This window comes from Archocentrus centrarchus, chromosome 18, assembly GCF_007364275.1.
Source record: "Archocentrus centrarchus isolate MPI-CPG fArcCen1 chromosome 18, fArcCen1, whole genome shotgun sequence".
In the NCBI taxonomy this organism is placed as follows: domain Eukaryota; kingdom Metazoa; phylum Chordata; class Actinopteri; order Cichliformes; family Cichlidae; genus Archocentrus; species Archocentrus centrarchus.
The window spans coordinates 2,423,072-2,435,817 of NC_044363.1; positions in this window are offsets into that span (position 1 = coordinate 2,423,072).

Below are 12,746 nucleotides of genomic sequence, written 5' to 3' on the forward strand. Positions count from 1 at the left end.
CATTTTGGAGCCTCTGTTAGGAAAAATGTGCTTAATATTTCCATATTTCAGTTTAGGTTTTCATAAGAAAACACTTAGGTGGAATGTAATGGCACCAATGTAAACTCAGTGGAAACACATTCTCAGAGGACAGTTTTACATTTGAAGGATAAATAATGACTGTTACGACTCCCTGCTTTGAATGTTGCGGTTGGTCTGATTAAAATAAATGACTGAATTAAAAACACACTCTGGAGAGTGACAATGACGGGAACACAGGTGTAGACGTGCACTGAGTTTGGCTTTTTAATGACTATAAAACTTTCTTTTAAGCTGTTATAATCAATGTTCTTTTATAAGCATGGGATTGGACGGCACTCTATATGCAACTCCACAATTTTAGCTCGTCTATTGGATCCCATTCAGCTGCTTTTCAGTTGCAACTGGAAGTTGTTTTCAATATACGTGAACTCTGCTAAACGCATTGTGAACTCTCTGCTCAGCATCAAACATTAGACAGAACGGACAACCAGCTGTTGGACTTCCCTTCCAGATTAAGCAGAGACAAAAAGGAGAGGTGATGTTGGACTAATCAGGTGGACAGAAACATGACTCCAAATGAATTATGACACCGTGCTGTAACTTGCAAATGTGCTGATAAACAGATGTTGCTGGCAAATTCAACAGTGTAATAAATAATTATTTTTATAGTCTCTATGAATGTGCAGAATCTGTAGGAGAGGGGAAAGCCTTTTGGTAATGAAAGCGTTTTGATTTCTGTTTATACTGTAGTCTTGAGATGATGCACCAATCATGTTTGAGCAAGCTGTTAATGTTACAGTCACATAAGGGGAAAACTGTAGTTGAAGTCTGTGGTATGATTGTGGCGGTGTGCAATGAACTTTAAATCTGAAATGGTTGCTTCAAAGACAGGGACAAGATCTGCAACCACGTGCAGTCAGTTGCCATCTTCAAAGTGACTTTGGTGCGTTAAGATAGCAATAAAACTGCAATAAGATGGAGTCAGTCCGCTATCAGTTTGTGACTGAATGGGGCCAAGTAGCCAATTACATGCAATCTAATTGTGATTATATAGCAATTAACTGTGATAAATTGATAAAAAACACAAATCTGTTAATGTCTGCATACAGAAAGTGACATTTAGGAGAAATGCCCATTAGCTTCTTACAGTGGGTACAGAAAGTATTCAGACCCCTTTAAATTTTTCACTCTTTGTTTTATTGCAGCCATTTGCTAAAATCAAAAAAGTTCATTTTATTTCTCATTAATGTACACTCAGTATCTTGACAGAATTTTTTTTTTGCAAATTTATTAATTGTATTCAGACCCTTTGCTATGGCACTCATATTTAACTCACATGCTCTCCATTTCTTCTGATCCTCCTTGAAATGGTTCCACTCCTTCATTGGAGCCCAGCTGTGTTTAATTAAACTGATTGGACTTGATTAGGAAAGGCACACACCTGTCTATATAAGTTTGGACGACCAGAACTCTTCCTTGGGGTGGCTGTAGCTCAGGAGGTAGAGCATGTCACCTACTGATCGGAAGGTCAGTGGTTCAATTCCTGGCGACTCCAGGCAAGATATTTAAGTTGCTCTCCGACGCAACCGTTGGAGTGTGAATGTTAGATAATTAAAGCACTTAGCTTAGTTAATCATGGAAGTGCTTGTATAAACGGGTGTGCATGGGTAAATGTAAACATGTTGTATAAGCACTTTGAGCGCTCAGACTGAGTAGAAAAGCGCTACATAAGAACTAGTCCATTTAGTCCATTCCTAGACCTGGCCGTCCAGCCAAACTGAGCAATCGTGGACTCCCTTCATCAATCCTGTTATTGTATGCTTTAAGCTCCCCAGAAGCCTGAGGATCCACAAAGCCTTCCACATCTCCCAACTGAAACCTATAATGTCCAGTCTGTTGTTTTAATTTTACAGTGGTACTTGCTGTGTTTATGCCTGATGGTATATTTTAAACTTCACCTGAATTATGAGATTTCTCCAGGGCTGCAGGTCTTGGTAGGTAGGTGAACATGAAAAAATGTGCATATATTTAACAAAATTATTTTCTCAGTTATAATCAGAATATCATATGGCAACTCCAGAATTTTGTTCTATTTGAATTGGACCATCTACTGAGATTTTTGTTTTTGTGATACAACTTCTCATATTTGCTCAATCCAGCATGAAAGTTGAACGAAAATAGCATTTTCTTCATTTTTTTTTTTTGTGACTAAGAATTTCGTGTTAAAAAGTATTCTACATGTTTTATTTGACATTATTGTGAAATACAACTATATATAAACAACTATTTATCATCAGAAATTGTCACTAGTTGTCTTTTGCAATGTGAAGATTTTCATTATTATTAAATTTGCCCAAATTTCAAAACCTGATTAATATTTACTGTAAGAAAGGCCTGTGAAAATTTCAGGCTTTTATCTTTGACAGTTTTTGAGATATTCATCTTCAAACACGGCCTCAGATTTCCAAGTGCGATAAAACATGCTGCAAGTGGGTCAACGGACCATTTTTCAAAAAAATATATGTTGAAAAGTATCTGACACATGAAGCTAAAATTACACAGCAACCATTATATAATATGTCCAAACTTTGGACCATAAAAATGTGAAGCGATGGTTTACCCAAAGAAAACTCTTCCCATCACACTGCAGCCATTTCTGGGTCAATGGTAAATGCATACTCCCTGGTTTATGAGGCATCAAATTAAATTGACTTACAGACTTGTACTACAGTGACACCCACTTCAAGAGCATCCAGTTACCATTTGCAGCATCACCATACTCATGATGAAAATCCCACTTTTCATTTGGCCATTTCTGAGGGTTAGGCAGCTTAAATGTCACTGTAAAATGGGCTGACCGATGTTGTTATCCACTGATCACTGAAAAGCAGCTGTTGCAGTGAATTATGGGATTTGTAGTATAAGTGGTGGAGTGCTATTTACCCACGATCTATTAATAATAACTATATGAAATCATATAAAGCCGTATAAAATTATATGGCGGGCCATATATTCCCTGCGGGCCTTGAGTCTGACACGTGCTTTAATCACTGATGGATCATGGCGGACGCTGCATGCTGCACGAAGGGTCTCGGTGGACGCAAACCAAGAAAAGATCTATGGACTTATTTTCAGTATAACACATTTGAAAGGAAAACTGAATGAATGTCCTGGGAGACGGCTGTAATTGTGGATTAAAACTTTGTGGAAAAAAACACCACAAATCTTAAGCGGCACCCGAAGGCTCACCACCATGATATTTTGCACTAGTTAAACATAGCCCGGTGTTGTGTGGTATCTGTTTTTATATATAATATGCAACTTAATTGCCTTGGCAGACAAGGTCAAGTTAAGCTTGTGTTCCTCATCCATTGCTTATATTTGGGGTGTATGTGTGTTCATTGCACTTTAGCAAATTCTGTGAAATAAAGCCCCAACTGCCAAAGTGAGAATGCTTTTGTTTACTGCACTTTTTGGAGTAACTGATTTCACTGTTACCACCAATTATTCAGATTAATTTGTAAAGACTAATGCTTTCTTATTTTTTTCCCACTAAAGCTGACTAAAACTTTTCGGAGTTTTTGTCGACTAAACTGGACTAAAACTATCACATTTAGAAATGACTAAAACTAAGAAGCATTTTCATCCAAACAACTAAAACTAAAACTAAAACTAAAACGGTTGCCAAAAACAACAATGCTGCAAAGCTTGTTTGAAGACCAGAAAGAGCTAGAGGAAGTTGCGCTTTTACCACTGTAGTTTTTAACACAAATACTTGTACTTCTACTTAAGGACAGAATGTCAGTACTTTGGCCACCTCTGCAGATACACAAATGTGAAAAACATGGCAGATTTGCATGTCATGCATGTATTCTACTATTTTTGTCTAGCCAGAGGCTGACCTGCAGGAAATATTTCTTAACTAACATATGAAAGTTTAAAGTCTTTAAATGTATTTTCTTTTCACTTACGAGGAGTTCAGAGCCTCTGCAGTGATGTTGATTTCCAGGGTCTGACTGACACTGTTGTAGAGTTGAGATCTGTGGGCTGGTGTTGGAGGCAGGAACCTGGGCAGAAAGAGTCCTTCTGTGCAGGATGGCACTGCAGGATCCACTGGAAGAATACAGAGAAGTGAATGAGACTGTCACAAGATGCCATAATGATCCACAATAAAATATCTCTGCAACTGATCGACAGATTGCCATTTGTTGGTCCAGAGAAATAATCCTAATGATGGTAACACCTCTGTACATTTGGCTTAACACTGATTTCATTGGCAGCTCTTGGTTCAAGGTATGAAAATATGAAGTTGTACCTCTAAAGGCAAATTGGATTGGTATTTTGCTGATGGCAGTGTTGGTAGTTAATGTTGTTTGTGTCCCGTTGGTTTGAGTCATGATGATGGTCTGCCTGGGGAAGTCTTCCATCACCAGTTGTACCGCATATAGACCTACACTGCTGCTGTTGGTGGGGCTGAATGACAGAGTACAAGAGGACTGCAAGAGGACAAAAAAGGGCTTGAGGTCAAAGTAACTCAAATAATCTCTGCTGTGTAATTACATTCAGGGATAAGTGACTTCCATGGGAAATTGTTGCAGCTTCTCATGCTCTCACGGCTTCAGACACTCATGCTCTCTCTCTCTCTCTCTCTCTCTCTCACACACACACACACTCTTTCCATCCTTTTACTTTTACTCTTGTTCTCTTTATTGCTTATCCTCTCTTTTGCTAACCTGCCTCTCCTCCATTATATAACCACACAGATACTAATGTGAATAAATAAAAGTAATAAAGAAATGGAAAGAACAAGAGGAGCCTTTAGAAAGTCTATAGTGCTCCTCTTGGCAAAGCAAATGTGTTTGGCACAACAGAGCATTCAGATCATGCTTCTACTTGCTGAAGTTGCCAAACAGGTTTATTAAAAAGAAATGCAGAAATCAATGTTTTTGGAAAAACTTTACTCCCTTTTGCCACATACATTGATATGATTTGTAATTCAGTTAAAATCTTGCTATCAAGACGTTACAGCACTGTCTGTGTCAATTATCTGCCCGTCTTATCAGAGATGAGATTAACAATTGTTGCTCACCGATGAGAGGCTGAGGACAGATGGCGGAGTGCAGGCGTTACACTCAAAGAGTGATGTGTCTCCATTTCTGCATTTAACCTCATCTCCATCAGGATCAAACATCAACAGATTGAAATTTCTCTGACAGTTTGAGGGAACTCTGAGAGTGAAGTAAAGGTTGCAGATAGAGTAAGAAAAACAGTAATTTTTCTGTGCATCTGTATTCATTTTAATTTAAGCTTGAGCACAGGTTTTCTCATTGGGGTAATCCTCTATCTCAGCACATGTACCGGTGACACATTTATAGAAGATGAATGACAGAGACACACATTATGTGGGCTTACCTTACAGTTGGTATGATGGTGGTCTGGGGTGATGCGTTTGCTTTGCCAGTATCAGATCGATTTCTCAGTTCAACCAGAGTTACAGCTCTCCATAATACAATGCCATTTAGAATGCCAGATACCCAATTACCACGGTCCAACCTTCAGTGGAAATTCACAGAAAATTCAGTTTTCAAACGTGCATGACATGTTAGTAAAGTTTTGGGTTGCCATGAGCTACCAAGACAGCAGAACTGATTGCTGGCACAATTTTTTTATTGCTGAAAATACCTCATATGATGTTTCTTTGAACTGTTGAAATTTTGGTGAAGCTGGATTGGGTTTTGTTTTTTTCACCCTTTATTGACAATTTAAAAATGCTTTTGCAAATGAATTTTTAGTGTCCAACACTCACCAGAGCTCAAAGGGAGCGTTGCTGGGAACCAGTCGAGTCATGATTCCCTCTCTCTGACACCACTCTCCGCTTCTCTCTTGTTTGACTATATGTAGTGTATTGGTTCCAGTGCCACAGTCACCACTGCGGCAGCTCCACATGTCGGAGTCTGTGCAGCTGTGGAAGTTCAGCTTATACCGAAGATTCACCTGTAGATTTAAAGCAAGAAATGGTTTACTTTCTTTTTGAAATATGACACTACTTAACTAATTTGGTTTAGTAAGAAAATGTACGCACTGTAACAGATCCATTTGCAAAATGGTTTTGTGGGTAGTAGGTCATCACAGTGCCAGAAAAATGAGAAGCCCGAGTGCTGCAAACCAGCAGCAGCAGCAGCAGCAGCAGCGCGAAGAGCGGCATGGTGAATGTGTGTGTCTCTGTTCAGAAAGGCAGAAATCACTGACAGCACCAACACCTGTACTTCCAAAGAAATCGTCTCTTTCACTCTCTAACCCTTTCTGTTGTCTTTCTCCCACACGGAAGCTCGTTCAGTTTGTGACCTGGAATGAGGAAACATCACTTTATTACAGATGGGGATGGGCTGTGAATCCAAGTGTCTGAACAAAATGTGAGATGCACAAACTTTTCTTTTTTATTTAAAAATAAAGACTTTGAATTTCTCCTTTGGTGAAACTTGGAGAACAATCCATTTTTGATTTTAGTGTTTAACACTGTTTCATTAATTTGATGAAGAAAACATGATTTGTAATACATACACAAGAAATCACACATGATGGAAGTTACATGCTTCATTAATATCTACTTCACACATTTGTTGATAAAACTACTCCAGCATTCACTGTAGGTATGTCTGCTCTAAATTGTGAAAAATGTCAATTGAGAGAAAACTGTCCCTGATAAGCAGTCTTAGTTAAAATATATTTTATTCACAACCAGCCAAGAGAAACAAGCTGAAGAGACTCAAATTGACTGGAAAGTAGTTACTGTGGCTAAGTCCATTTTGCTTATATACAGTTTGTGTTTAGTGCTTTTGCTGCAGCATCTTGGATCCACTGATAGTTTTTCAGTGGGGATATAATAATAATTAAAAAATATTTAGGAAATACAAAAAGGATTCCTGCTGTTGGCAGTACTGCACAAATGAAAGAAGTGATTTATTTAATGTACAAGATAAAGGACATATCCTCGACAAAAATATTCCTTGCATTAGTAATCGATAATGCAATCAAAGTTGAAAGTGTGTGTGTGTGTGTGTCCATGATGGGCTACATGGAAAAAACTTTGCTGTGAGTAAAACTGCCTCTTTTTTGAGTAATGAATCCCCCCCGGAAAATAAGGACTTGTCATGTTTTGTGTCTCCGCAAGGAGAATGTTTTTGGTACCGTGATGAGGTGGAGGTAATTGATTCACCTTTGTTGGTGGAAGCCCTCGAATCAATGAACAGTCATCATCTACATGGGAAAACTATGCAGCCAGTATATCAGGACCATTATTCATTCAGTGCCAATTTGAAGGACTATTCAAGTGCTGCTATTAAGACTGCCATCTGTGTTTCCAGCCCCGTGACTGAGTTTCCCAAGCCTGCTAGACCGAACTATCAAACTGTGCATAATACTCATGTTCAACCTTTCCCGAAAACTGCTGTTTGTAAAACTCCACAAACACTCATTCCTGCTCCATGGAGGAGAGTAGCCGAGGCCAGGCTCTCTCCGGTACCCGCTTTGTTTTCACGGGTGGAGGCAGCCATGGACTGGCCTGCCCCTGCACCCGTCCCTGCTCCGCGAGTGAGAAGAACCCAGTCCTCGCCTTCTGCTTCAGAGCCTCCAGCTTCGCCTTCAGAGACCCCAGCTCCCCTTCCGCCTCAGTTAGCTCCTGCATTAGCCTCACAGCTTCCCTTAGCTCTAGCTCCAGCTCCTCAGGTTCTCTTAGCTCCAGCTCCCTCTACTCACCCTGCTCCCTTAGCTCCAGCTCCCTCTGCTCGCCCTGCTCCCTTAGCTCCAGCTCCCTCTGCTCGCCCTGCTCCCTTAGCTCCAGCTCCCTCTGCTCGCCCTGCTCCCTTAGCTCCAGCTCCCTCTGCTCGCCCTGCTCACCCTGCATTGGAGCCTTCAGCTCCCTCTGCTCGCCCTGCTCACCCTGCATTGGAGCCTTCAGCTCCCTCTGCTCGCCCTGCTCACCCTGCATCGGAGCCTTCAGCTCTCTCTGCTCACCCTGCTCCAGCTCCCTCAGTTCACCCTGCTCACCTAGCTCCAGCTTCCCCTGCACCCGTACCTGTTCTGCGGGTGGGGGCAGCCACGGACGGGCTGACCTCTGCACCCGTTCCTGTTCCGCGGGTGGGGGCAGCTAGGTCCAAGCCTTCGCATCAGTTTTCAGCGTTAGCTGCAGCAGCAGGGACTCAGTCAGCCCCTGTGGCTCTCCCTCGCACTCAGTCAGCCCCTGTGGCTCTCCCAGCCTTAGCTTCAGTTTCTCCGGTCCCCTCAACCTCTCAAGTCCCTTTAGCTCCCTCCTCTGGTTCAGTTCCCTCATCCTCTTCATCCCCTTCGGTTCCTTTAGCGCCTTCAGCTCCAGTTCCCTTAGCTCCTTTGGTCCCCTCAACTTCGGTCCCCTCAGCTCCTTTCCCTTCGGTCCTTTTAGTTGCTCCCTCTCCTGGTCCCTCACCTTCTGTTAGTGCTTCTAAGCCCTTTACACCCTTAGCTCCTTCAGTCCCTGCTCCTTCTGTACCTTCACCTTCCCCAGCTTCAGTTCCCCTAGCTCCTTCACTCCGTTTAGTCCCTTTGGTCCCCACGGCTTGGTTCCCCTCAGTCTCTGCTCCCTCAGCCTCCTCAGCTTCGCTCCCCTTAGCTCCCTCTGCCTCGGTCCCTTCAGCTCCCTTAGTGCCTTCGGTCCCTTCAGCTCCCTTAGTGCTTTCGGTCCCTTCAGCTCTCTTAGTCACCTCCTCAGCTCAGGTTCCCTCGGTCCCTCAGGTCCCCTTAGTCACCTCCTTAGCTCAGTCCCAGCCTTCTCAGTCAGCCTCAGCTCAGTCTTCTCAGTCTCCGTTAGATCCCACACTGCCAGTTTCCCAGTTATCCTCCACGCCACCACCATCAGACTCACCTGAACAATCCCCTGAGCAGCTCCAGCTGTCCAGGGAAACAGACACTCAGCCTGCACCTCGGGCCTCTGCTCCGCCTCACCCTGCACCTGCACTTCATCTGCCTTCACCTCCATCTTCAGACTCACCCGATCCATCTGCAAAGCAGCCCCAGTCGTCGGAGGAGATGGCTGCGTGCCCTGCAATGCAGCCAGGGAGTCTCCGCTCAGTCCGAGCCGCCGGGGGTCTCCGCTCAGTCCGAGCTGCCCGTGTCTTCAGAGGGTCCCGCTCTGTCCGAGCCCTTCGAGTGTCCTGAGCCTGCTCTTCGCCTTTGTTCTCGTCGCCGCCGCAGCTGGGAGCGCGGTCGGCCTCTAGTCCTGCCTCTTCGTCGTCGCCGCCACTGGGAGCGCGGTCAGCCTCCTGTTCGGCAGCATGGCTCTTTCGAGTTTCCTGGCTCCTTCAAGTTCCCTGGCTCTTCTAGTGGTTCTGAGCCTTTCAAGTGTCTGGAGCCTTTCGAGTACCTTGAGCCTGCTCGCCTTCGTCCTCGTCGTCGTCGCCACCGCTGGGAGCGCGGTCGGCCCCCTGCTCGCCTTCGTCCTCGTCGCCGCCGCTGGGAGCGCGGTCGGCCCCCTGCTCGCCTTCGTCCTCGTCGCCGCCGCTGGGAGCGCGGTCGACCCCTGCTCGCCTTCGTCGTCGCCGCCGCCGCTGGGAGCGCGGTCGGCCCCCTGCTCGCCTTCGTCCTCGTCGCCGCTGGGAGCGCGGTCGGCCCCCTGCTCGCCTTCGTCCTCGTCGCCGCCGCCGCTGGGAGCACGGTCGGCCTCCAGAATTGTGTTTTCTTTTGTTTGGACTTTTTTCCAGCCGTGTGCTGCCGCCTTCTCGGGCCCTCCGTCCTGGTCCCCCTCCTCCCGCCCTGGTCTGGTTTTGGGTTTTGTTTGGACTGCTCTTTGGGGTTTTGTTTTTGTCTCGAGCCCTCCGTCCTGGTCCCCCGCCGCCCGCCCTGGTCTGGCTTTTGTTTTCGGGTTTTGGCCGTCGGGAGCCGGCCCTTGAGGGGGGGGGGGGGGGGGGGGGGGGGGTACTGTCATGGTCCTGGGCCGGTGGCCTAGCGTTTTGAGTTTCTTTTATGTAGCTTTCTTTTGTTTTGATCCACTGATAGTTTTTCAGTGGGGATATAATAATAATTAAAAAATATTTAGGAAATACAAAAAGGATTCCTGCTGTTGGCAGTACTGCACAAATGAAAGAAGAGATTTATTTAATGTACAAGATAAAGGACATATCCTCGACAAAAATATTCCTTGCATTAGTAATCGATAATGCAATCAAAGTTGAAAGTGTGTGTGTGTGTGTGTGTGTGTGTGTGTGTGTGTCATGGTCCTGGGCCGGTGGCCCAGCGTTTTGAGTTTCTTTTGTGTAGCTTTCTTTTGTTGTACTTTTTCTGGTTGTTTTCTTAGTGTTTCTTTTAGTTTTTCTGTTTGTTGTTTGAGTGTGTGGGTTGGTTTCCTTTGTTTCGTTTTGTAAGGTTGCCTTGTTAAGTTTCTGTGTTTAGGTTGGTATCTGTTATGTTAGTCAGTTCCTGTTTTATTTTGACAGTCTTGTGTTCCTTGTGCTTTGTGTTTAGTTTTGCTTCCCCTTTGTCATTAGTCTCATTTGGTTCACCTGTCATCCCCTGTTGTTTCCACTTGCCCTAATCCCCTTGTGTGTATTTAAGCCCTGAGTCTTCCTTTGTTCATTGTTGCGTCGTCGTCATTGTTTCCCCCCGTGTTCCCCTCCTACCTGTGTGTTTTGGTTTTTGGTTTTCTCCCAGGCTTCCGTTTGTTTCTTGCCCTGGTTGAGATTTCTGGTTTTGGTATTTTGTATTTTTTGAGTCCCTGCAAATAAAGAAGTTTTAGTTTATGTCTGCGTATGTCCTGCACTTGGGTCCTTCCCTCCACACACAGCCCCTCACCGTGACAGTGTGTGCCTTTTGAGGCATTTTGATTAGAGGTTAAAGTACATCACTGAATATTAAATTAAGAAAACAAACAGACATTTACTAAGACAAAAACAATCTAAACATTTCATCTTAAATTCATGAAGCATCAAAACCTTCTGCTGCATCTGTTTCAGTCATTTATATCAGGCAAACAAACTGCAGATGCTGCTAGTTTGACTCTTTTTTAATGTTGAGACATAAACTGGCCAAACAGGAAGTAAACTCAGTGCATCAAAGAAACACATCATGTAAGTCTGATCTGTTTTTCCATCAGGTTGTGTTCAGATATTGGGGCTCTTTGTTTTCAAAGCTATAGCAAATTAATCATCTTTACTTTCCAGACGTTGGACATGCATCAGTAAAGTGGCACGATTCTTTAAATCAGACATCTCATTTTGGTCTAAATGTTTGAAAGGATGAAACTGACATGGAAAGAAAAAAGTAAAAAGTAATTAGAACACTCCAAAAACACTGAAGTATAACATTATGACCACCTGCCTAATATTGTTTGTCCCCTTTTGCTGAGAATTTAAAAAAAAAAAAAAGCAAGCACTCTGCAGCAGCTGTTTCACTTTTCAGTGTTGAGAACCACTTTCATGTGAACACTTATCCTGATGTTAAAGTAAATCCAGAGAAGCAAAAGAGATCCTGGGTGTGCTGAACTTATTTAATAATACAGGCCCTAGTTATTAGTTTTGGGTGAGTGATTATAGTATGTTATTATGGGACCTGTAAGGAGATGTGAACATAAAAATAGTTTTCAAGAGAACTCAGCCTTTGTTTGACCTCTGTCAACGAGGAAAAAAGTAATGGAATTTAAATTATTAAGGAAGTAGTCCACTCACTGCTTCCGACACTCCCAGTGACGCATTGATGATCAGAGTGACACTTGGTGAGACTGTGGAAATAATTATTAATCATAAACATTAAATTGTTTTACAAATTATGTGTGTATATGTTTTAAGATAGTCTGTTCTATTTCTGACAGCATATACTTTATGTTCACATGCACATAAAAGTATTAAGCTGTCACAGAGTCCATGGATATGTTTTACAGGTTGAAATATGTCATAGGTCGGGGCGGGCTGTGTGGTTGGTTCCTGGTGGTCATCGAGGTTGCGTGTATTTAGGAGGAGCTGAGACGCTGACTCGCCGCCAGATTGTTCATCCTCCCTGTGGTAAACCAAGCTGCTTTGCCTTTTGGAATACACTCTTGCTTACCTGGTCATTAGTCTGTTGTCTCCTGTTTCTTCGATCATCTCCACTCGTGCAGCATCACCTTTCCTCGGAGTGGCCAAACCACCTTCCACCACACCGTGGAGCCTGTCTTCTCGGCCACCAGCTCTCCCGCTCCTGCCTGCCTGCCCCACGGACCTCCTTGGCCCTGACTCACTCTGCCAGCCACGTCCCCGACCAGGTACTAAACCTGAGTTCCACTGAGAAGGCTTCTTACCCCCCTGACTGTCACTTTTTAGTTAATTAATTGCTGCCTGACCCTGTTTCCTTTCTCTTTTCAGATTCTTCATGCTTGCCAGTCTATTCACAAACCCCACCTGTTTTGTTATGTCTGTTTTTGTAATAAACCTTGTTTCTGTTGCATCTGCTTCTGGATCCATTTCCGCCGGCCAACAAAACAGAAATATTCAAATTGGTGGCAGAATTCAGTCACTTACTGAAGCTTAGTAACAATACTGACTTTATTACTAGCTTTAGAGCAGATTAAGCTTTGAAAACGTACGGATACCTATCAAACTGAGCTGGTATTTTTCTTATTGCTCAAGTGGTAGTTATATTTGTCTGCATCTCATTGATTTCAGTCAGGGTCAAGTTCTGACTCGGAAAGTCCTCCATCTGCAGCTGTACTGTATATGGACCTTCAT